The following is a 24,140-nucleotide window of genomic DNA, read 5'->3' as shown; positions in this document are numbered from 1 at the left end:
TGTAGACTGGCCATTGGGAAACCATTAATGGGTCTGTTTGGTAATGCAATACAGGGCACTTTCCTTTTAAGTCCACTAGAGCCCAAACTCTTCCACTTGCTGGTAACCTTCAAAACAGGGAGAAGAGTCAATTTCTGTTTGTGTTCCTTGTGGAATCCTGTCTCTAGTATGCAAAAGGATTTTCAGAAACCTGGTGTTGGATGGCCAGAAGATCAGGAAGAAGATGCTCTGCTTCTCTTACTGCAAAAGCCCAGGGAGGAGGAAAAAGTTTGGTTGTCTGTGTTCCAGCAAAGCCACGACTTGGGAATTCTGGTGGCCTGCTATCACCCTGTGGGGATACCCTCTGACTTGAATATTTGGGAAGTCACAGCTATGACACAAGAGAGCTTTTGAGAGAAATTGCCTGATTCCCAAAGCAGGATTTTGACTGAGAGCTCTTTCAATAGAAATCTGTCTTTCTATTTGCGTGTAGATAAGGCAGTGTAAGGAATGCTGTCAGATAAATAAATGCAGGTGGCGGCTCATGAGGAGCAGGACTGTAGTGAGCAAATCTCTTCAGAAAATATCTTCTGGGTGTTGGAGGATCCTAGGGATTCCAGGAGCTTCCAAACCAATCCTGTGTTGATGGGATGGCACCTCAGACTAGGCTGAGGTGGTGTTAACAGAAGTGGTAAACTGTGGCTGCTCTTCTTGCCAGGGTTTCACCTCCAGCTGACTACAGCCATGTGGAAAAGGAGATGAAGGATTTGTCCACCCCTTGCTTGAAGATAAGAGTCCAGCTTTGTTGTTGCACTGAGGGCAGAAGGGTGGCTGCAGGCCAGTTACACAAAAAACCCCACCAGAACTCCTCACAGATATGTCAAATGTCCATTATATGTAAAAAACTGAAACAAAAAAACACTCACAAAAATTCCCACCAAAAAGTCTACACACCCCCAAACCAAAAAACACTTCCAAATGGAAAAAAAAAAAAAAAAAGTGAACTGTGGACCCCCTAGTTTTCAGCACCCCAGAAGTTCAAGTTTGTGTTGGCTGGTTTTAGCTGGATACTGAACTGAAATGGTATTGGTGCTGAGAAAAGCCCCTTAAAATAAGGAAAAGGTCTAAAATGAATCCTAAATTCCTAACTCCAAGTTTAACGCTGTCTTTCTAAGCCTGGGCAATTGACTGGAGAAATGCTGGCCTTTGTTTAAATATTTTTCTTGGCAGCATTTTGACCTTTACGTATCTCCTGGCCTTGACCTCAGCTCTTTCCCAGCCAGGCAGCCGTGGAGGAATGCTGCGATTTGCAGGCTCTTAATCCCAATATATCAAATGCCAGTCTTGAGGAGCACTGCTGGAATCTGCTGGAGCATTGACCCGTGCTGTCCTTGTCTGCCCTGCTCCATGGCTCCTCTGAGAGCCTTGAAGGACACTTCTTTGCCCAGGAGGATGTGGACCCTTCTCCTGCATGGGAGGGATGTCACAGGGAGGCTCTGACTCCACCAGGAGGGTGTCTGTCATCATCTTGTGGTTTCTCATGGTGGATAACTTCCCTGCCATGCCTGCTGTCACGCAGAGCACTCGCTTTCCTCCCCACCAGTTCATTTTGCAGCCAATCCAGAACCTGTTATCTCCCAAAGTGTGGGCAGAGGCACTGTGGGAGGAGAAGACCTGTGTGGATTAAACTCCAACTTGCTGCCATCCCTGCCTCCTCTGCTGAGAGCTGTGGCTGAGCAGGTTCCCCCTCCTCAGACTCAGGCTAGAGCTAACTCAGGGGAGAGATGTGTGTGGTCGTTTATCCTCCTCATCGACAGATGGGATCCGACAGCTTCTTCCCTTATGCAGTCACAGACTCCACAGCTTGCATCTTTTCCCCTTTTCTGCCAGGAATAACTTTAAGGGGGGCTTTAAAAAATGGTTCATTAATGTTCTGGAAATGTTGTTTTGTGTGTGAATTGCAGGAGCTATTTACAGTAACTTCTCAAATGAACCTTGCGAAAGGGGAATAATTTTGCTATGTGCAAATTTCGCAGCCTTTTACTGCTCTGATTTTTATTTGTGGGTTTTTTTTTTTTTGGGTTTTTTTTCCCCTTTTCCTGACAGCATCTACATTTAAAAGTTATGGCCCCAGGTTTAAGAAACCCAGTGTCTTTTTGGACCAGGTGAATTATGAATCAGCCTTGAACTCCTTTCATAGTGCTGAGTATTAATGTGTCCATATTGCAGAGGGTTAGTGACTTAGCCAGTGGGTTGAGCAGAGAGCAAAGAGGGGACCTGAGGTCTCCAAGTGTTTAAGGCAGGGCACTATATTCATTCCCTGCTAGACAGATGGGAGACAGTGAGGCCCATGGACCTTGGAGAAATTAATGGGGCTCTCTGAAAAAAAACCCACCCTGCTTAGAAATGAAATGTTAGCTGCACTTCCATGTGCTCTGTGTGGCTGCCTTTATTTTTCTTGGTTCCTCATCCATTAAAGTTGTCACCTCCTGATGTCATCTCAGCTTTCTGTGTTGGGAGAAGGCTTGGTGGAAGAGCCCTTCCATGAAGCATGGGGATATTGGCCAGTTGTGCTGCATGCATCTCATTTTAATGGGGGTCATTAACCAATTATCAGCTTAACTGAAGATACTTGATGTAAATTTAATTAAAACTGATTATGTGAGGTGAGATTTTTCTTGGATGGGAGCTTTGGTGTGCTGTAAGGTGGGACACAGCTTGCCCAGGCAGAGGGTCAGTGGGCAGGCAGCTGGCCTGGATGTGTGACTGGAACAGTTTGGTCAATATTTTGGTCTGGTCAGTTTTGTTGATCTTTCCTGATTTACATGAATTACCTGCAGATCCTGGGTTTCTGGAGAAATATGCTTTGGATAATGCTGCAGCCCCTCTTGTCCCCAATATCCCGAGGCTTTTTCCTACCTCTCAAGCCCATCCTGCTGGCTTTGGGTTTTGACTTGCATTATTTATTGTTCCCTTCACATCAGCCCCTCTGCCGAAGCCAAACCTCATCTCATTGAGCTTGGCTTCTTGGCAAGTCTGAATCTTGCAAATACATCCAGGTTCAGAAGAAAAACAACTGTTTAAGGATTTAGAATTCAATTGAAAACCAAAAGAAAATACAGCATTTCATTCTGGATAATTAATAGATTTTTTTTTGATAGAATAGCACTGATATTTTTGTTGATATTTATAATAAGTGCTCTCACTGAAATGCCTCTTTTCAAATATAATTTTAATTGAATTTGAAGCAAAAGGCATTTTAAGATGAGGAAAACTGAACTGCTGGGCTCAGAAATATTGCAGATAGACATCTTGATTTTGCAGAATTGAAATATTTCAGTGTGAAGAGCTTTCAATGTGAAGGAGTCCGGAGTGATTTGAGGAGTATTTCGATGTTCCTGAATCTGCACTTTCCCTTGCTTATAGACACAGTATGTGTGTGTGGTAATGGAACATTTTTTACCTACTTCCACACTAAATGAGTAGCTAGCACAGTTCTTTGGTGGAAAAACTTAGAATTTAAATAGACAAGCTGCCAGGTTATTTAATCTCTGGATAATTTTGCCTGCCAGCAGAAAAGTATTTTTCACTCGCCCAGCTCAGTCTTTGGCCAAGCCAAGAACTGAAGCTGGGTTTTTCGAGTCCTTGTCCCATGTCCCAAAACAAGATCCCTGTCTTCTCTTTTTGTCTGCGGTTTGTGATAGATCACCCAAGTCTCCTGATATAATTTCTCTTCTGCTCCCTGACTGTATGATTTGAAACTTTTATAAACAGGCCATAGCAAATGCATGTGACACACAAAAATATGGGTATTCATCAAAGCAGCACAGCTGCTCCTGAAACAATGGTGCTAAGGAAGCCCATTCATACTAATTACAGCAGCACAAAGAATTGTGTTGCTAAATTTGCTGGCAGGTCCAAAAAATGTTTTGGCTTGACCTGAAACAGTCTCTTTTGGGGGAGAAGCTTTTGGCAAGTTGAAATGTTTTAGTTTCACTCTAGGAACAGCATTTTGTTCTGAAGCGAAGGGTTGGCTTTAAGTGGACACGAAGAGTTAGAAGATGGAACTTTGGTTTCAAGTCCAAGTGAAGTTTTTTGTTTGTTTGTTTTGAAGGAAAGAATGTTTTTTTTCTCTTACCTTTGAGTTTGATAAAAAGGGATAAGTGGAATGGTGGTTTGGGCAGCTTGTTGTCCCCAGTCTGAACTCTTCAGCTGCTGAGGATGGCCTGACCCTGCTGCAAGCACCAGGAGAAACACCTCACCTGAAGGTCAGAGGCCCAGGTGACCCGTCCCTTCTCTGCTTTGGCCCCAAAAATGTGCCGAGCTGATGACTCTGGTGAAGCCAAGTAGCCCTTCTGTGGTGGGGGAGGACAGAACAGGGGCAATTCCTCTCCTAAATCTCTTTGTTCTGAGCCCAGAAGGAACAGAGTGTAATTACACTGCACACACCGATATTTCTGTGAACTCCTCTGATGGCATTCCTGCTGCACAATAATATTTTCCTTTCTGAAAATAGCAGGCTGATTTAGTGAGATCCTTGAATGTTTAGAAAGTCTGAAAATGCATAATTAAGGTATCCAGCCAACTCCCCCTTTTGCCTTGTAATTATTGTATGTTGATAATCACCCCGAATGACTTCCACCACCCGCTCAAGCTTAACTTTGCCCCGCAGATCTGTCAAAACAGAGACATGTATCAACATCTCAATTTGCTATTACAACAGAGGGAACAAACTTCCTTTCCTCTTCAGATGAATTGATTTTCAACGTAATTTCACAATCGTGCAGCGGGTAGAATGCACAGGCACAGCCTCTGCATGCCTTTCTCTTCAAAATCCTACCTGCATGAACCTCCTGGTTTATCACTGGGGTTGGGTACCTAGAATAGCCCCAAAGAGTTGCCTGGAGGGAGGGGAAGTAAAAGGCTAGCAGCCTCATGCCAGACATCTGAACTGAGGTGAAAAAGCAAAATGTTTCCAGCCCACATCAGCTCTGCTGGCTTCAGCAGGAGCTGCTTTGTGTGACAGGGTGCATGCTGGAGCCCGCGTGAGTTGATGGCAAAACTGTGCTTCATGTTGTTTCAGTCCCTGCTTTTATTAAGCAGCCATATGGATGACGTATGGAAATTAATGTTATATTTAGGCATGCTGTCCACGAAGACAGTTACAAAACTATTTTTAACCCTAATACTTTTACTAATCCTCCTAAAACCCACCAAGGTGTACTAAGTCTTCTCCAGCAGCAGAGGAAAACTCAGCTGAGTCTTTAAGGGCGTATTTCTGGATGGGAAGGTGTTTGCTAGAATAACCCATTCACTTCACTCTGATTCTGCTCTTATCTCAAGTTGCTCTGCCCTCCTTGCCAGCATCCCACTGATTCCTTTGGCTTGCCATACCCACAACCTTGCTGTAGCAAGTCCCAGGACTTGGCAAATGCATCGGGCTGCTCGTGGCTCTGGCAAGCGCCAGCAGCTGTGTTGCAGATCTGTTCCAACACACATCTGTGTGGGGCTGTTCCTGTGCTGGCCGTGCCAAAATCTAGGGTGCTGCTGCTCCTGCATGCCCAGTATTGCTCCAGGTGCTTGCTCCCAGTGCCTGGGCTCACACAGGAACCCTAACCCTAACCCTGCCCACAAAGCACACCAGCCCACCAGCAGCACTCCTTTTTCCTTTAAAGGAAGAGTTTTTTTCCCAAGCCTTTGTGCAAGGGAGAAGCCATAAAGATGGAGTTAACAGCTGACATTGTGGATGGGCCATCCAAGTTGCCAACGGAGATGCGAAAGCACCACTGAAAGCTCTGAGATTGATTTCTTCAGGAGCTTTTGCGGAGAGGCCAGAGGCAGCGTGCCAAGATCTCCCAGGATGGCTCCTGTCTGGGGTATTGCAGCAGATTCCTGCTCATGAAACCCTTGTTGTAACCCTCTGGAGTGTTCTGTGGGATGTCTGCAGAAGGATCCATCTCCTGCTCCAGGCACGGCCTCCCTCAAGGGCCAGCGTGTCACTGTAATGTGACTCCTCAGCTTGATCCAGCTGGTGGGTGGGTAGGGAAGGAGCAATCTGCTCCCTCTGGAGCTCCGTTCAGCCAGTCTCCCTGCCGGGACGCCAGCCCTGCTCAGCGTCAGATAATCCAGCCTCTATTTTTGGCATTTTGTCTATTCTTTTTAAAATATTTTCTCCTTTTTCCTTGGCGTCTCCTGCTGCCCCACATCACCTCTAGGCCTTGGGAGATGTGCGTGCCTCCTCCCGTGGCTGTGCTGGGCAGCGAGCAGGGATGATTACCTTGCACTCCTGTGCTGCAGTGCAGTGATGATGGCAATTTATCAGGCTGTTCCCTGGTGGACTGGACTTGACCTGGACACGAGGGTCTCAGTGCCTCCAAACAGCTCCACTCACGTGGTGCCCACTCCAGCTTTCCTGGAAGGCAGGCGGATCTGGTGGGAACTGCCTGACATGCCGCCATGGATGCATAATAATCTTCAGTTAGGGGGAAAAAAAAAGGATAATAAGAAAGAAAAGAAACAGAAAAAACAACCTTCTGCCCACGATCCCGTGGTAACCCTAGAAATATGGGCATTAATGTCCAGAGAGCTTTCTCCTCTGAATGAGGGGGGAGTTAATGGGTTTGGATTATTTGTGGTTATCTGGATTTCAGATTGACACCATAAATATTCAAACTCTGAACCTGGCTGGATGCAGCCGCTGTTGACTTTTGTATGACCTAGCTGGAAACTTTAAATCAGCTGTCGACTTGACTTTCAAGGGAGTGAAATGCTCCAAATCCACTAGATAGCATCTCCTTGGTGTTTTATTACCTCCTGAGAACCTCACTTTGGTAGGGACCCAACTCCAGCCTCCTATCAGAAAGCAGGGCTTTGTTAAGCTTGCAAAGTTGTTAAACCTGCCATGTGGGAATAAGGGTGTCCTACCTTGTGGCAACACACAGGGCTTATTATACTGAACGTACATGATTAATACACAAGCAAAATGAGTCCAGATGCAAGCCTAGCATTGTGTTATTAATGGGCTAACACAGATCTCTATCAATGGTGCTCTCTGCCTGCTGGATCACACTGGATGCTTTCAGTGGGCTTTTTTGGGGGGGTATTTTTTTTAAGCATTCCTTTGTCTTTTGAAATGGAGGTGTAGGGCAGGCATTTCTGAAGGCATTGAGTAGGTTGTGCTGCCAATGTAGAGTGTGCTGTCATTTTGGTCAACAGTCCAGGGCTGGTTTGTAAAGTGCTGAGTGAGACAGAAGTGACACATGGTGAGCAGTTGTGAGGGTGGGCCAGCAGTGATGCCATGGAGTGGCTTCCTAAAACAGAGGCTAGACAAGATAAAGAGAATAAAAGTGGGTATTTATTGAAGGACTTCAAGCAGCTACACCTTGGGCAGCCAAAAGCCTCCAAGGGGGCTACACCCAGGATGGACAATGGTCACGAGTTTTTCAGACAATTATAAGTTTGGTCCATTTCCATATCAGGGGTTAATCCTCCAATTACAGCTTCAGGTCATGAAGTCATTTACCCCCAGTTTGCTCCCCCAACTCACTTTTGTTTATACTTTTCAGGGCCTGAGACTGTAGGGTGTCCTTGAGTCCCAGGCTTAGAAAGGAATTGTTTTATCTGACCAAAATGTGAAGACAGTAGCTAACACTCTGAATAGAGTTTAGAGTTATGCACTAAGGCAATACAGGATCTGAAAAATATAAAGGCTACATCCTAAGGCATCAGCAGTCACCTTGAAGGGCACTCTCTTGCCAGTGAAAGAGCAGAGCAGCCCTCCAACACTAGATTCATCACAATAAGCAGAGTGTTCAGCACTGCCAGCTTAATGACTGTCACAGTGGCCACAGTGGTGGTAAAGGTTATGGCCTTTGCTGGAGAAAGAGGCTCAAACAGCATTTTGGTAATTGTATGGCGGCAGGCAGTGGGGAGGGCAGTGATATAGCTGATATGTCCCTCCTCTGCAGTGCCTCCAGGGGTGATGCTCTGAACAGTCAGAGGTGGATAAGCTGGGGCTGGATGTTTTGCCAGAGTTGAGAGGGGACCTGCAGTGTGGCTGGAGTCAAACCTCCAAATCTTTGTAGCCCCATGGGAGGTACCAGAGAACTCTTTGCCTCTTCTTCCCTCAGTTCCCAGCTGAGGGTTAGCCTTCCCAAAGCCATGGCTGGATTTGATTGCCCAGCCCTAAGGCTGGTCTGGTTCACAGCAGTCTGGGGCACTCAAACACCAACAGTGGTGTGGCATGAAGTGGTTTTGTGTCCACAAAGTATGGTTTTGAAAATGCAGGGTCTGGCAAGTCCAGGCTGACAGTTTTAGACTAATTGGTTTGATGGTCTGGACCTCTAATGTAATGTTTTATCACGTCCAACAGATTTCTGTTCCAAATTCCCTGAAGAGGTCCCTAAAATAGCTGTTCAATGAAAAGCTTTTCCCTGCAGATAAGTGAGAGGTGCTGGCATTTGAGAGATTTTGTAAAACCAGCCCACAACCTTATGGATTATCTCTCGTCTCCTTTGCTCATCTGGCAGTGAAGTTGGGAGCTGTAGTGGCCAGTGCTCCAGGTCCTCATTCCATCCCCACCTCTGCTGGGAAGGTGCTTCTTGCTGCAGTTCCTGCTCCTGATGCTTTGAGATCCCTCTCTGCAGAAGTCCCCAGAGACACGTGGTGACACACACAGGGATTTGGAAGTCCCAGCATGGCCACAGCTGTCCTCTCATGTCTCCAGCCCACACGGTGTCTTATCCTCCAGCCTGCAGGCAGTGGGTTCTTGTAGGGACACCTTCCTCCAAGCTCACTCCTGGTTATGAAGATGTCTGGGCTCTCTGGTACAGCCCCACGTGCCTTGTGCTTTTAATACCATCTATGAGTTGCTCTCTGCCGACTAAGATTAATTGAATATGTAAAACAATAGGTGCAAGGAATTAATACAGGGCTTTGTAATACAAGATGACTTTTATTCTAGTCTGAATACTTCACACAGCAGCTATAAGTGCATTAGTTTTATTGATCTATATTCATAGAATTATTTAAATGTACCCTCTGGTGCTGAGTGTCAGGGATTTTCCAATGCTTGCCACTATGCATTTTTCATTAGAGGCTAGCAAAGGTAGATCCAAACTTTGACTGCCCAGGCAAGATTAATTTCATCTTGACAGCCCCAGCCAAACACAAGCAGAGTGTTTTGAGAGCTGACCACTAACCATGGTCTCACACCACGTCCCCTGGAGCGGTTTCCTGGGCTGCCTCCTTTGGGCTCTCCTGCCTCGTCAGCCTCTCAGTACTGCCAGGGTACACTGGCTCCCAAACACCCTGGCTCCAGCAAGGCTTTTCTTCTGCATTTTGTTTTAAAGAATGAAAATGGATGGGTTCCTATATATAGCTGAAACTCTTGTATTAAAACCCTGTCTGTACCATGCATACTAAGCCTGGCCTGATCTTTCAAGGTCAGATGTTTGGCAGGTGCCAACACTCTGTAGCTGGTAGAACATTTCTTCCCTCCAAATGTGACTGGATTGCCTTGTATTTAATCCGATTTTTCCCCCCCGCTTTTGTCTAAAAATGCTCAGTTCATTCTCTTTCCCTTCCCTAGTGAGGAATTGAAAAATAGAAGAGGAAAAAGAACAACTTAATTTCTGGTGAAAAGCATTCTCAAGTTTTTCTTTTAATGAGGTTTGATGGTTGTCACTAGCCAAAGCAAACCTAACTTGCTTAGTTTATAGAAAACTTAGGATGAAAAGAACTAAGCTTCCCAGACAAAAACAAAGTGTGATGGGGTTTAGTGGTTAGAAGTGAGGCAGGTAGAAAAGCAGCTTTGCCACCCAGGTTTGTCATGAGGTTCGGTGAGGAATGGGAGCTCCTGTAACCCCCCTTCCCTGCACTGAGCTGCTTGTTAAGGCCACGGGGAGTCTCTGGTGTCTGGTAAGAAGCTGAGCTCATGCTGCAGCCCTCTCTCAAGGGAGGACACTAAGAAGGTGTCTGTCCTTTAGCTGACAGCCTAGTGAGACTAAAACTCTCTGAGTTTTCTGTCTCTCTGCTAAATTGGGTTAAAATTAGCTGACAGGTTCCAAAGCGATTGAAACACACAAGCCTACGGTGTAATTGCATAAGCCACTTTCCTTGGGAACCAAGCTAAAAAGCACCAGCATGTTTTACAGCACTTATTATAACAATCATTCTGTGTCTGCTTCAATGTGCATGGCACTGTCTTGATGTGAACTCGAGGAGTGCTGGAGGGGTACACAGCCCGTGGGCCTCCTTGGGAGGGTGTGTGTGGATGCATGCAGCAGGAAAGCCTTTAGGATTTGGGATCCCAGCCCTGCAGAGGTGCTGTTATGAACCCTGTTAATGATGCCTGTTACCATCTAAAGCCTCCTCTGAAGCCGGCCTTGCTCACCCTGTTTTGTCCTTGGGGCTGGAGGAAGAAGCTCTCAGGGGACGCTGCTGCCTCTGTGCTGTTGTGCCTTAGGGCTGCTGCTTTCCCATGAGAAGGTTAAAACTCCAACTGTCATCCTTTCAGGATCAGCGAGTGGGATCTCCTCTGGGCCTTGCAGTGAGGAAATGCTGCCTGCTGCCTTGTCCTGTCCCAGCTGACGGTGGCTGCAAAGCTGTCCCTGGAGAAGGCTGTGCCTCAGGGCTGGAGCAGGGACATGGTTGCTTGCAGCCTTGCTGTGCAGGTGGCCCTCAGGTGTGCCTGCTCCTCCCAGGTGTGTCCTGTGCTCCAGAGCAAGGGCAGAGCCTCGCAGGGTGGTACAGTGTGGAGGGAGATTGCCTCTGCACTCTACGGACACTTGGAGGAAGATCTTTGCTTTCAAATTTTAATATATTTATTTATTAGTAAATGGAAGGGGTAGGATGGAAAACTTGGGGTCGGATGGGCCCTGGCATCCCCATCTCCGCATGGCTCAGCATCCTGCCCACAGTGGGGCCGGGAGGTGGGACCGGGCTGGGCATCCCCTCTCTTTGCTGCCCCAGAGCCCTGCCGGGGCCTCTCGGCCCGGGGTGCCAGCCCCCAGAGACTGCCAGGCGGCTGCGGCGGCGGGTTCGTGAACTTGGCTATGTTTTATAGCCACTAGAGGGGGGTCAGAGACTGCTGCCTTGGGCTGCGGGCTGCGGGGGAGCCCGGCTGGGGGGCTCGGGCTGAGCCCCACCCGGGCACGCTGCCCTTCCCCGGCTCTCAGCGTGTTCCCAGCGCCTTTCCCCGCCTTTCCCTGGGGAAGGACGGGCTGGCTGCATCTGCTCCGCTTTCTCCCCATGGGGATGTGGCCGTATGAGCGGGGGGGCAGCGCTGGGTTAGCAGGGAGCCAAGCTGGGGAGACCCTGCAGCCCACCGAGGGTTTGTCAGCTCAGCTCCAGCAGCACTCTGTAACCCCTGAGCCAGCTGGTGTCCCCCAAAGTCTTCTCTTTGGGCCTTAAACCACCTGAGGCTGCTCGGGGCAAACACCCCCTGAGTTCTTCTGGTCCTTCTTGCACCTCTTCTGCGTGGACGTCCCTCCATCGAGCTGTGCTCCTCTGTGTCCTGGCAGGGAGCACGTCCTGTGGCTCTGCAAAGTGACACTCCAGTGTCACCCCGGGTGCCCAGCCCAGGGTATGTGGTTTCAGCCATTGCTGAAGGGCAGGCACTGAGATTTGCCCAGGAACATCAGGCCATTGGGATCGCTGGAGCAATTTCAGCTGGCCAGGAGCAAGTCTGTTTATTGTCTCTGAAACCAGGCATTCGAGGTGCTCAATTTCCTTTGCTAGCAAAGCCCAGAGCAGTGTTTTGTGCCAAGATGAGAAGAGATGTTCAGAACACTTTTATAGCTCATTGTTTTCCCTCGTGGGCCCCTATATGTGATTTTTCTAAAGGGGGAGGAAGTGCTGGATTTTCCATTTCAAGGTGCTGCTCTCCAAATTCTGAGTGATATGAGCCATAACACTTGCAAACTTCTCACAGACACCTTGGCAAGACTCAGCCAACTTCTGAAGAGAGAGGTAAGGATGAAAAGAGCTTGATTACCCTTTGCAGAGCCCAGCACAGCATCAAGAGGGACTTTTCTCCCTGGGAGCAGCACACGTCTGCTGCTGTCGCATGGTGGATGTTCCTCGTGGCTCTGGAGCAGGATGAAAAAGCTCTGGAGCGGGATGAAAAAGCAGGTAACTCCTGGATGGCATCAAAATGATGTTCTAACGTCCCCCACACTTGTTGCTGAGAGCACCCAGTCCCTACCACATCACAGGAACAGCCTGTTCTCCGTGTCACTGGGAAGTGATGAGGCCTGGTTGCATTAATGGACGGGAGGGATTTGGCCTCTCTACCCCTCGGCCTCCCCACGGCTCTGGGATCGTTTTAAGTGCAAGGCTGTGGATTATAAATTATACAGCATTTATAATCAGGAAAACATCTGCTGGGTGCTCTTTGCAGTGGACAGGGCCAGCCAAAGGCTCCAGGACACGACGCGTAGGGGTTGCACCAATCGCCACCTGTCTGCTCCTATAATCGAGTTGATTTTTTACGATCTTGACACCAGCTTTCAAGATGCATGATCTATGTGTTTATTTAGCTGTCTTTCCTGGCGTCCCTTAGTTTTGAACTCCTGTAAATCCTCCCACAGTTGGATTTCTGCACTTTTCAGAGATTACATTTCCTGACAGTACATTTCTCCTTCCCCCTCACTCCGTTGACAGCTCAGGCGAGGCTCCGGGGACCGAAGTATTCAAACCTGGCTCTAGAAAGCTGAGCTCTGACACAGGGTGGGTCTAACTTGCCAGGGCCGAGGAACTGGTACTGGTATAAGCAGGAGAAGTGACCGAAATGTGCTGCTTTGAGGTTGAAGTTCCCCTCCAGGTTCAAAATTGATCCAGGGGCTGTGTCAGCCTCCAGGACTTGTCCATGTGTGGCCTCTGAGAGGCCTTGCTCAAGTCCTGTCTCCGGGCCAGAAAGGTAAGTGGACTTGATGTCCAGACTTCTGATGGCCAGAACAGCAACTTTTTATTAAAAAGCCCAAATTCTAGCTGAGTGGCACAGACTTTTGCAGTTCAGTTTGTTTGGGTCCCTGTGGCCCTTGCTCACTGATGTTCTCAATTCAACAGGAGTTAACCCACTCAAGAGCTTCCAAGGGATCTCAGTTCAAATGATTCCCAGAAGGATCTCATTATCAGTGCCCTTGTTTTTCACAAAACCTTGTCACTTTTGTCCTCTTCTTTGGGGAAGTACAGCTAGTGCTGAACCCCACCAGCTTCCAGATGTTTACAGATGGATGAATACTCACACACTACTGGGAAACAACATGCAGAAGCCTTTGCTTTTTGTGCTTTTTTCTTCCAGCAAAGCAGGTGTTGTTGAGCAGAGCTATAGCAAAGAAACCTCTGAAATCTGTGGGATGCTTTCTACAACCCTTAGCCTCTGACTGTAGCAGCTGGAAACAAATCTCCATGGAAAACCTGTGTCAGTTTTAAGGGTTAACATGGGCTGATCTATCTTTCCAGGTATGGGGTTTGCAACCAGCCTCCCTTTCCCAGCCTGTCCCAGCACATTTTGTTCACTCCTTGTCCTCTTTTGCCCCCTCTGGCCTTTTTCTTACGCCTTTCACAGAGCTCTTCTGCCTGGTCCTCAGCCCCTGTGCTGCCTGCCACAGGCCCTTCCATTCTCTGCTCCTTTTGAGAAGAAGAAGGGGAGACTTCCAGGATCCAGAGCCATCCTGGCTCTGCCCCATGCCTCACCTATGCCACTTGATCCCTGACTCTCTCCCCAAACTTCTTAGCCACTAGTGATGCGTGAATTAATTTATTTACAGCTTTAATACCTCTGGAAGGAGTTTTCTGCTTGACTGCATGCTGAGGGTTCCCCCATCTCTCGAAGAGGATTCCTGGCTCCAGCAGGTACTGTGCCAGATATTTTTCTGAAGCCAATGTGAACTTATCCCAGGTGCAAATTCATGTTTAAAACCCTTGCACTTGCTTGGATCAAGTGGCATTCCCACCTCCTGCTAACCCTGCTTCTGAGCTCCTCTGCTGCCTGCAGCAGCACTCAGAGGTGTCCAGATAAAAGGGATTTGAATGTTCTGTGTATCTCAGAACAAAATTTGCCAGCTCTGTAACCAGGCCCCATCTGTACCTGCTGTTTCACTCATCCCTCAGTGGTGCTGTGTCCCGTGCTGTGGTGCCATTTTAAACACCCAGCAGGAACAAAGCTCCTGGTAAAAGTCTGGTTTCCTATGCCTTTGGGCTAAAGTCTTCAAGTTTTCACCCACTAAAGATCTGGCTGGACAGCTGAACCTGGGGGTAGGTGATAACACACCTGTATGTGTGTGACAATGTCGCTCTTTGCTGCATCCTCACGCTGTACCTGGCAGCAGCATGCTTTGATGCATTTGTGGGGCCATGACTGAGAAACCCACAGAGGCAGAAAGCATGTCCTAACCAATGTCTCTGCACTGGTTTCTTTTTCTCATCCTTTCCAACATGATCCTCACTGCCAGGTCCTCTCAGCCATCCTTGTCCAGTAGAGATGAGAAGAATTGATGACTTACTGTGGCATAATTTCCCCCTCTGCATAATGAGATGTTGAAGACTCTCGTTCACACTAGGCTGGAGAGTTGCCTTTATGGGCATCCTGAAGTCTTGGGCTTGAATGGAAACCCATCTCCCACTAGCAGAAGATTGGATACACCTCATCATCACTTGTGCATATTTTTGCCTGCCACGCAATCGCAGGAAAATAGGTGAGGAAAGATTGATCTGTAGGTATTAATGTTATGGGGTTGTGTGGAATCCACCTCCCATCAATTTGCCAACAGGTTAGGAGAGCCAATGTCCTTATCATTTCCCTCATTCTGGCAGGGAATAACCTGCCAAATGAGGTGTCCCGTTATAAGGGTGTCATCATGTAGAACAGCGAAGCGGATTTGCACCTCTAATGGCTCTGTGGTAATTTATATGGCATTAATGCCTAGCTGAAGCCTGGGTCTTGTTGTGTTGCTCCTTGGGAGAGAGCAGTGCTAAACTGCTCCAGGTGGGACAGGGAATGGAAACGTGCTGGGAGCAAACAGGTTTCATGGTGAGGTGGCTGCAGGTTGAGAGCAGAGCCTGCCCCGCCAGACTGCCTATATCATAAACAATTGAAGTCATGTTTGCCCCTACAGGGCTGCTTAGGCTGCGCCAAGGCTGTTGTGATCTGCCCATGTTGCGTGTGTGTGCTCCTGGAGAAGGTGGCTTAGATGGAGCTCGATCCCTCAGAGAATTCCTGTTGTCCCCACCCCATTTTCTCAGTGGCTTGGTGACCACCACGTTCAGTTCAGGGCTAATGAGCCTTGCCCAGCCCAGCTCTCACCACCAGCCTGTGCCTTCCCATCGCATTTAGGCTGGAAAGGACCTTCCTTGGAAACTCTCCCTGCCACCAAGAGCTGGCAGTGTGGCTTGCTAATGGCATCACAGTCAGACTTTGCTCTCTAGGTCTCATCTTTGGAGCCAGCACCCTTATTAGAAATACAACCCTTCTCTTCCCCCATATTTTTTAAAAGTATCACTGAAAACTAAGGCACAGAGAATTGGAGCCCTTTGCCCAAGGTCATTAACCAGCTGCAGAGTCTGGAGTAAGAGCGCCCTGATTTCCTGGTTTTGTGTCACAAGTGTGAGCAGCTCTGATGACAGCGAGGGCTTTACTGTAAGGAAGGGGGGAAAAAAAAAGCCATATTTCAACATGCTTCTTGCTCTGTCCCTGAGTGCATCCCCCAGGGTGAGAGTGAAGTCAAGAGGCTGCTGTGAAAGGGTTATAGCCGACCTCTGATCACAACCGATTAATGACAGCCCCAGGGAGCAAAAGCCCTTGAGCTGCCAGGAAGGAGGTGAGCGTGGAAAAGTGGAGAAGTTTTAAATGCAGCAGCCAGAGTCCAAAGTAGAACAACAGCTGAGGAAACAGCTGTGCCTGGACACAGTGCAGGAATGGAGGGGATTCATCCATCCTCAGCAAGCTGGACCCAACCCTTCAATCCGCTCTGACCAGACTTGTTGCTCTGAATTTGCTGGTGATAATTTGGGGCTTTTAAATTTGTTTGTTCAAACTAAGCAAAAAAAAAAAAAAAAAAAATTACTGTGAGGGCGGGTTAGTATTTAGCTGCAAGCAGATGGCAGCAGCATTGTGTGAGGGTGAGGAACACTTGTCAAACCAGGGAAACTGAGGCAGAACATCAGGATGGGATGGGCAGAGCCCAGATCAGGAGGAACACCCACTTCTCCCTGCACCACCAGACATCCAGCTTTGTGCTGGGCTCAGCAGATATCTTGCCTTAATGTAATTAAAGGATGAGCAGAGGCATCTGCGAGAGGCTGTTTACGAGTGCAGAGGAGGGCATGCCGGGAAGATGCTCCATTCCCAGCTCCAACTGCTGCACAGGAGCATGACCCTGCACCAGGATGTGCACGGCTCGGATGCTCTCCAGCTTTCCAGCTCTTCCATGAAGGGCTGAGAGCAAATTGGCTGCTAATTCTGTCAGGGGCTGGCTGGACTCAGCACTACAAACTGTGGGATAGGTGAGGAAACCCATGCTCCTGCTCCAACAGGTCCAACTCTGCTTGTTAGACCTGGTCAATAGTTTCCTGTCAAAACCAATTCTCTGTCAAGCAGATGTTGCTTTTTTGGTTGGTTTTTTTTTCTTTTTTTTCAGCCAAATTTCTTGCTTTTGGTGCTTGGGGCTTTTTGTTTTTTTCTTTTTTCTTTCTCCTTGCTTAAAAAAAAAATGTTGAAAACAGGGCTGTCAGCTCTCAGAGTATGAATCTAAAGGCTCAAGCCAGCAAGGTTTTATGATTTTATGTCAAAAGAAAAAAAAAACAAAGAGAGGAATGGAGGAAGGTTTTTAAGAACTGATTGTCACGGTGGAAAAACATGTTAAAGAATGTCAGGAAAACTTCTGGGGGTCTTGTTTCTGTAAGACTCTTTGATGGCTTGCAGTTGTGAGTCCGAGGGTGGTTCAGATGGAGCAGAGCTTGTGGTTCTTGAGGTGGTCCTGTGGAGGAGTTGCACTTTGATGATCCTTGTGGGTCCCTTCCAACTCAGGATATTCTATGATTCTGCGAGCTTAGGGACAGGGATGGTGGCAGCCCAGCTCTGGTGACATCTGAAGGTCCCTGTTAGTGTGTCCCCCTCCCTGTGCAGGTTATGAGACCTGCTGTGTCTTCTCTGCTGGTTCAGCTCAATGGGCAAAGCTTGTACTCAACATTAAACACAACAGCTCCTCAATATAACAAAAAATGGTCTGGCTGGAGAAATGCTGCTTTCTTTGGGAAGCTTTGGGTAGAGTATGTGCTCTGTCCCACAGGATTTGGAGCAGACAGCCTGGGTGGCAGAGGTGATAGGGAGGTGCTGTCCCACCCTGAGGGAGCACAGTGATGATTTTTGTCCTTTCCTGGCCCACTGGGTGCCCACCTGGTGCTGTGTGAACATCTGACGTGTCTCTGGCAGCACCATCTACGGTTTCAAGGGTTGATGTTCTGGCTCACTGATCTCGGAGCTACACATGGATGTAGCTGTGACTTGCACAAAGGAGGACCACGCTGGGACCTGGAGGCTGGAGGGTGCCTTGCTCTGTGAGGATGCGCAGAGGTGAGGGAGACCTGAGGGGATGAGCTGGCCCCAGGCTTGCCAAAGCTTTTGGGTGTTGCCAGAGTTAATGCAGGGCGCGCGTGCGCCTCTGGCGTGTGTTTATGCATGCAGAGAAGTGCCTGCTGGGAAGGAGTGGAAGGCTTGTGATTTATCATTGCTCTGTAATGGGTGCCTTGCTTCTAGTGAAAGAGGTCAACATCCCTGAGAGATACCAAACCCCCTCCTTATTAACGTCCTGTTACAGCTAATGGCTTGGGGTAGGGCAAGCAGGTCTTACAAGGAAGGCATTAAAGAGCAGCGTGACTTGGAAGGGAAGCCAAAGAATTTACAGCAATATTTACACAGAGGCTCTCCCCAGAGATAAGGAGGTACACAGTCAGCTTGGGAGATAAGCACAGCTGTGGGACCAGGCAGAGCAGGCACTGTTGTTTGTGCATCCTGAAGTTCAATGGGATCAGAAGCCAGAGCTGTGTGGTGCGGGAGAGGGGGATGCGAGCAGGACCACACACACCAGCTGGGACCTGGCCTCTGGAGGCACAGATGTTGTGTTTGCTCAGTGGCTTGCTGTGAGAAGTGGGGCCAGCAGTGCTCCCTCAGACTCCTAGACCCAAGCCCCAAACCTGGGCTTGAAGGTATGGATTAATACAAATTAGTGAGTGTAGTGTCCTGTCTTGGTGAAGATGTGGATATCTGGCCCAGGTTAATGTCCCTGGCAGCCACCATCTGTCCTATCCACCACATGTTACAGGTTGACAGCTGTTTCTCCAACAGGTCCTGCTAGTGCAACCCTACTCCCTCTCCAAGAACTCACCTTGATTCCACCTGGGGAGCCCTAGGGACACTTCACAGCCCAAAGGGAAAGGCAGATGTAGACATTTAATTTGAGGTGAGATATAATTTCTAGACAAGCATGTGTCCCAGCACACAGGTTGTACAAGATCACCCAACCTGGGGAGCAACTGAGAAACTTAATCTCTTTCCTGTCCAGGTGATGTTGCAGTCAGGTCTCTCCTCCTTAGTTCTTTAGCTCTATTTTCCCACCTTTCCTGTTGGCTCTGAGAGATGTGCAGTTCATCTGTGTTCAGTTGTCCCTCTGCTGTGCTGGCTGAAGATCCTTCAGACCATTCTCAGTCTTCTCCAGCCACTTGTTGCCAAACAAGCCAAAATCTTAGATCCTCATGCAGCAAAATCTCCTGACCCAAAACCAGGCTGAAGACAAAAGGAGTTCCCCTTGATTTTTTTTCTCGCTGACAGCACCAGGCTTTGGATGTAGTCATGTGGAGAAACCAAATAAGCCCTGTGCATAAGCCCTTACAGGAGAGCCCAGCCTGCTCCATGCCACCTTCCTGCATCAACCAGACACCTCCCCTCTCACTCCTGGTTCCTTTATGTGCTCAAATCACCCATGGCCACCACGCCATCCTGTGCTAGACTACATCGCCACCGTCCTTCCCGGCCCCTAATAGCACTCGGCCACTGATCTCCGAGCACTCCATCCATCATTTGACTAGCACATTATTTATTTACCATGGGGGAGAGAAAGGAGTTGGGTTGTCTGGAGAACGTATTAAATTTTCATTTGTTCTCATTGATTCCTGAAAGGAAATTGCTGAGTTATGCCATCAGGTTGGACAATATGGAGAGCATCTACTAGAGGGGGGTACTGGGTGTGAAATAGGGGCAGGGTTGAGGTTGTTTTGAATATTAGATGGAAGTTGTGGTGACCATTTAGCTGAGCAACCTGATGAAATATATCGTCTGCTTCCCTCAGTCTCTGCTGTAGCTGCTTGCCCAGACTCTTCCCAGTTTCTCCTGCCATATGGGACACACGTGGTGCTGTTTCCTCCTGGCTGCTGGGTGAGGAGCTCTCACTCGCAGGTTTCCCCACCAACTCCGAAGCACCGTGCGTGTGTGTGGGAGTGGCTTCTGGCGAGGGCTCCTTCCCCGTCTGTAGGAGCTGCTTGGCCTCTTCCAGCTCATCCCAGTCAGTTTGGAGACAGTTGCCTCACATATTTCTTCTCCAGGCATGTCTGGGTTCTCTCCCCCTGAATTTCCGCTGTGGTAGTTAGCACGTTATTTATGGCAATTTTTTCCTATTTTTTTTTAGTATGTACTAATATTGTAGGTTGCACAAGAATACTGGCTTTTCCATAGGGCTCCTTGTCATCCAAAAGCTGCTCATTTTTTCTTTCCCAGCCAGAACTGGCATCCCAGCCAACAGTGATGACTATGGTTCAGGTTTTCCATGCTTCAAATGATTATCGTTCACGTTTTCCGTGCTTTGAAGCCCACCAAGGACTGGTTTGGAGTCTCATCTGAGGACTGGCTCACATTACTTCATCTAAGTCCCATTTTCTAACCAAGTTAAACAAGAAGTGTCGTCTGAACCTCATCAAGACACCAGGGCTGCCTTAACTTTTGGAGGAAGTCATTAGTGAAATTGTTGAAATCTCATCTGAACAAGATGGAGAAGGAATTCTCCTTGGTGAAAAGTCTCATTGCTGAGGACAGACACTGTGTTCTGGGTTAAAAGGACCACCTGTGTCTCATGCTGCCTGAGGACCGTGGGCTGGCGAAGTCCCCACATCTCTGAAGAGTTCACCTCCGTCTCTGGCCCCTCTGACCCCGCTTGCTGCCTCAGGTCACAGTAAACCCTTAATTCAGAGAGCCACAATGTAGAAGTGGAATATTTTTACTGGGGTTTTATTTTTGCAGTCTGGAGGATAATCAGGGGTCCTTGGGTTTCTGTGGGAGTTGAAAGAAAGGACAGAGCAAACTGGCATTGTTCCCAGTCCAAAATGTTTTCACTAATTGCATGCAACCTTCCTTACAGGAGAGAGAGGCTGCAAATACCACCGGCACTTTAATTACCACTGTTGGTTCACGTTGATTTTATTTATGCTGCTCCCAGTGCTGCGTGTGAGCAGAGTGTGTGCAAGGTGGGATGCACAGGGAATCATGGATGGCTTGAGGCTTGAGGGACGGACCTGAGGAGCACATGTGTGTTTACTTGGGGGTGTGGAGCCTTTTCAAAGAGCCCTGAGGTACCAGGTGGCCGCACCCCAACAGCCAAGGCTGGTGTGGGTTGGGAAGGGACGGTGTGAAGCTGAACACAGGTGTAGGGGTGAGACACCCTGGACTTCCAGGCCTGTTTCCCAGAACTGCTTGGCTTAGCCATCAGCCTGACTCAACTCTGAGCCCCGTGGTGGATGAGCTCCCCTTGCTATCCTTCCCCTCCTCAAATGCAATGCGCTTCCTCCCCATCCCGGAGGGGGGGAGAGAGCGGCACGGGAGGAATCCGACACGAGCAGGCTGATGGCTGCCGTCCCAGTGCAGGCTCAGCAAATGGGGCTTGTGATGGATGAATGTGCAGGGCAAGAAGTAATAAAATGGGCCCCAGTCATGTAATCTTCCATTAAAATGAAATGCATACCAGAAATGAGGCATTTCTGCAGCTTGTACCATCTCCCACGGAAGATCATGAATAAAAGAGGCAAGTGTACTGTTGACAGATGCCGGCATGCATAAAGGACAGTTCCTATAAAGGCAAAGCCCCGGCTAACAGATGGACTAAAGATGTGAGATGCAGGAAGATTTACCAGTCTAAATAATTCAAGGGAATGTCGTATGGGGAGGCAGTGCTGGAGAGGGGAGCCGGCAGAAGGTACAGATGGAAAGGCAGGCCAGGCCTTTCCCACAAACCCATTAAGAACGTCGCTTGTCTGAGTGACAGTATGTTGCACAAGGCACCAGCAGAGATGGGTGGATTTGCCTCCAGCACTCCTTCTGCAAGGTCAGGAGGAGAGGTAATCTCAAAGGTTGCGTCTATTTGAGGTTTGCCTCCTGCAAGACCGCTTTCTCCAGCCTTCCTCCTCTCCTGCCTCTTCTACTTCATCCCTTCCTCACCTGCTGCTGAGCAGAAGAGGAGCACAGAAATGTTTCTGTGGCCACAAACAGAGGGTAGATGTGGCAAAGGCATTCAGTGCTCCCATTGCTCTTCTTTGCCTTGCTCAAATCCCTGGACATCCTTCGGACTTAGAAGGGGCCAGGGGCTAGTGCTGGGGGTCCTGTGTCCATTGAGGACATTTGGTAGCTTTACAGAGCTTGGTGGAGAGACGTGGCTGTTGCGTGACATTTCTGTGCCCTGGCGATGGCAGCTGGAAAAATTTTGTGAATCTCCCTGGTCATTAATAGGAAGTCTGAGAAGGGCTGGCCGAAGCATTGCAACGTGTTGGGAGGGCTTTGGCAACATAGGATACAGGGATAAACTGATGAAGGAAACGGCATCGTGGTGGCTGAGAGCGGGGCAGGGTCCACCCAGGGCCCTTCTCCCACTGTTCCCTGGGAGCCTGGGGCTGGTTTTGGTGAATGTGAGACATTTTGGGAGAAGAGGGAGGATAAAGGGCAAGATGCAGAGGGTTAGATAGAAGTCAGTGGCAGCTGCTTGGCAGAGATTGTGCGCGCGCTCCGCTCGGAGAGGACGCCTTCCCCGGGCTCGTCAGCCGTCTGCAGCACGGCGATTAATCATTGGTGTCAGAATCCCTAATCCTATTCAATGGAAAACAAACAGCACGGCATCCAGCCCTGTGCTGAGCCCAAGCAATTAGCATGTTTACATGGGCTGGGGAAGCTCAACAAAGAGTGGCCAACGGGGGCCACGGGAAATGAACCCTTGTCAGCCCCTGATGTTCCGAGCACCTGGGATCCCCAGGCTCTGACGCAGGCCCAGGCTTGGAAACGTGGCTCGAAGCAGTTGGATGCAGCTACTTGCCACTAAGAAATGATTTTTCTCGATTAGGGCTCAGGTGTTTGTGAGTGTGGGCAGCTGCTGAGGTGGGGGGATGTGTCTGGTATGGATGTCTGGTCAGCTGGGGAAATGGGGATCTGGAGGAGATCAGGGGTTTGCTCCTGCTTAGGCTTTGAATCAGTAGCAAAAGTAGCAGCCAAAGCCTTTGCAATTCCAGCAAATTCAGCCCTGATGCCATGCCCTTGTCCCCATTCCTCCTGCGCCTCTCAGGCCCTCCCCACTGGAGTTGCATCTCTCTCACTGGAATTATAGTGATGTCTCTGGGTGCTCTGGGTCAGGACTGGGCTCTGCAGGGCCAGGGATGTGTAGGACCAACATATCTGCTGTGCTGGCCCTGTTCCTGGGGGGCTTAGGTCTCTCACGCAGGCTTCAAAGAGGTTTGAGAGGTGTATTGCAAGGAAAGATGCAGAACAAACTAGGCATATCTGTCCCCTGTGTGTTCTGTCCCCAGGGCCTTGCAGAAGCTGCCTAAGATGAAAACCTTTCCCAAAACCAAGAGAAACAAAAAGCTTCCTCAAAGTGGATGGAGATGCTGCACAGACTGCCCTGCCTGAGCACCCCTGCCCTGCTCTGGATTATTTAACTGGGTTCTGCAAACATGATTTCAAACAGCAAACAGCTAAGCAAGGGGAGCAAGACATAACCTTTGTTTATGCAGGACCTACCAGAAGCTGACAATGTGGGTACGTGGGCAATGGGAAAAACAGTTTATGTTTTAAGCTTCATGTGACCTCTAGAGCTTCTGAGCTTTGGAAGGTGAGAGTGAGACAATCCTCACAAGCACTTGATCCCTCTTGAAATGAAGGGGCTTTCCTGGGTACACAGCTTTCCCCCTTCCCTCCCAGAAATGTATCTGATTTTTGGGGGTGGAAAAAAAAAGAGGATTGATTCAAATAAAAATGTATTTGTATGAGAAAAATTATTTCCTTCCATGAGTAAACACATAGTTTGAGGCAAATTTATGGCTTTGCCCTGGTCATTAATATCTGGTTGTCAAAAAGTATTGGTTTGAACAAAAATATGTTGTAATAAAAATGCATTGTTTTGAAGAAATTTATTGTCCCCATGAAAACCTATTCAATTCAGAAAGATATGTTGATTTCAATGAAAATCTATTTGTTTTAAGAGACAGAGAGAGGGAAGTTGCACTCAACTGAGAACGAGGGGCTTCTCTCAGTACAGATCTCCCTGCAGTCCCTTGGCTATTAGGATGGGGAAAGCTGGAAAATCAACAACTGGCAGCAAAGGAAACCTGTAAGTCTTTCCTGTGCTCAGTGACCATCCTCCCAGCTGAAGAAAAGTGCTCCAGCTCCCCTAGGGTAAGGAGTGGGAGGTGGTTGTCTCCATTCCTTATGGATTGGATGGCTTCTTCCACAAACAGCTCTCCTCACCCTGCAGATCTAACCTTTAGGTGACTTTTAAAGGTCCTTTCCAACCCAAAGGGATTTATCCAGCCCATGAGGATCCCAGGGAGTGGCTGCTCATGAGAACCCACCTAGAGCTGGAAAGGTGCACATCTTGCAGGTGACCTGGAGACCTTCATCTTCTGCTTCCTGTCTCGAGCCACACAAGAGCAGCAAGAATGTGTTGGTGAGTACCTGAAGGGGAGATGGCTGTGTCCACACTGCTACCCAGAACAGTTCCCCTTGGGCTTGGTGGCACGAGGAAAGGGCCCCTTTTGGCTCAGGGCAGCTTTGTGGTGTGTCTTTGTGGTTCTGCCAGCCCTGCTCCGAGATAGGACTGAGGTTTGCTATCCTGCCTAAGCCTCTTTCCCTGCCA

General features: G+C 48.7%; 1 long non-coding RNA gene across 1 annotated transcript in view; it reads left to right on the top strand.

The window, feature by feature from the left end:
- The window catches only part of LOC119704247, a 30,473-nt gene extending 7,126 nt beyond the window's left edge, over window positions 1-23,347 (top strand). Inside the window, exons 3-6 of the long non-coding RNA XR_005257885.1 lie at window positions 13,283-13,402; window positions 13,752-13,836; window positions 14,436-14,678; window positions 22,813-23,347. This is a non-coding gene — a long non-coding RNA (uncharacterized LOC119704247). The remainder of the gene's footprint in view (window positions 1-13,282; window positions 13,403-13,751; window positions 13,837-14,435; window positions 14,679-22,812) is intronic.
- The last annotated feature ends 793 nt before the right edge of the window (window positions 23,348-24,140 follow it).

The sequence above is a fragment of the Motacilla alba genome, chromosome 8 (genome assembly GCF_015832195.1).
Source record: "Motacilla alba alba isolate MOTALB_02 chromosome 8, Motacilla_alba_V1.0_pri, whole genome shotgun sequence".
Lineage (NCBI taxonomy): Eukaryota > Metazoa > Chordata > Aves > Passeriformes > Motacillidae > Motacilla > Motacilla alba.
This window is presented reverse-complemented; position numbering and strand designations above follow the sequence as displayed.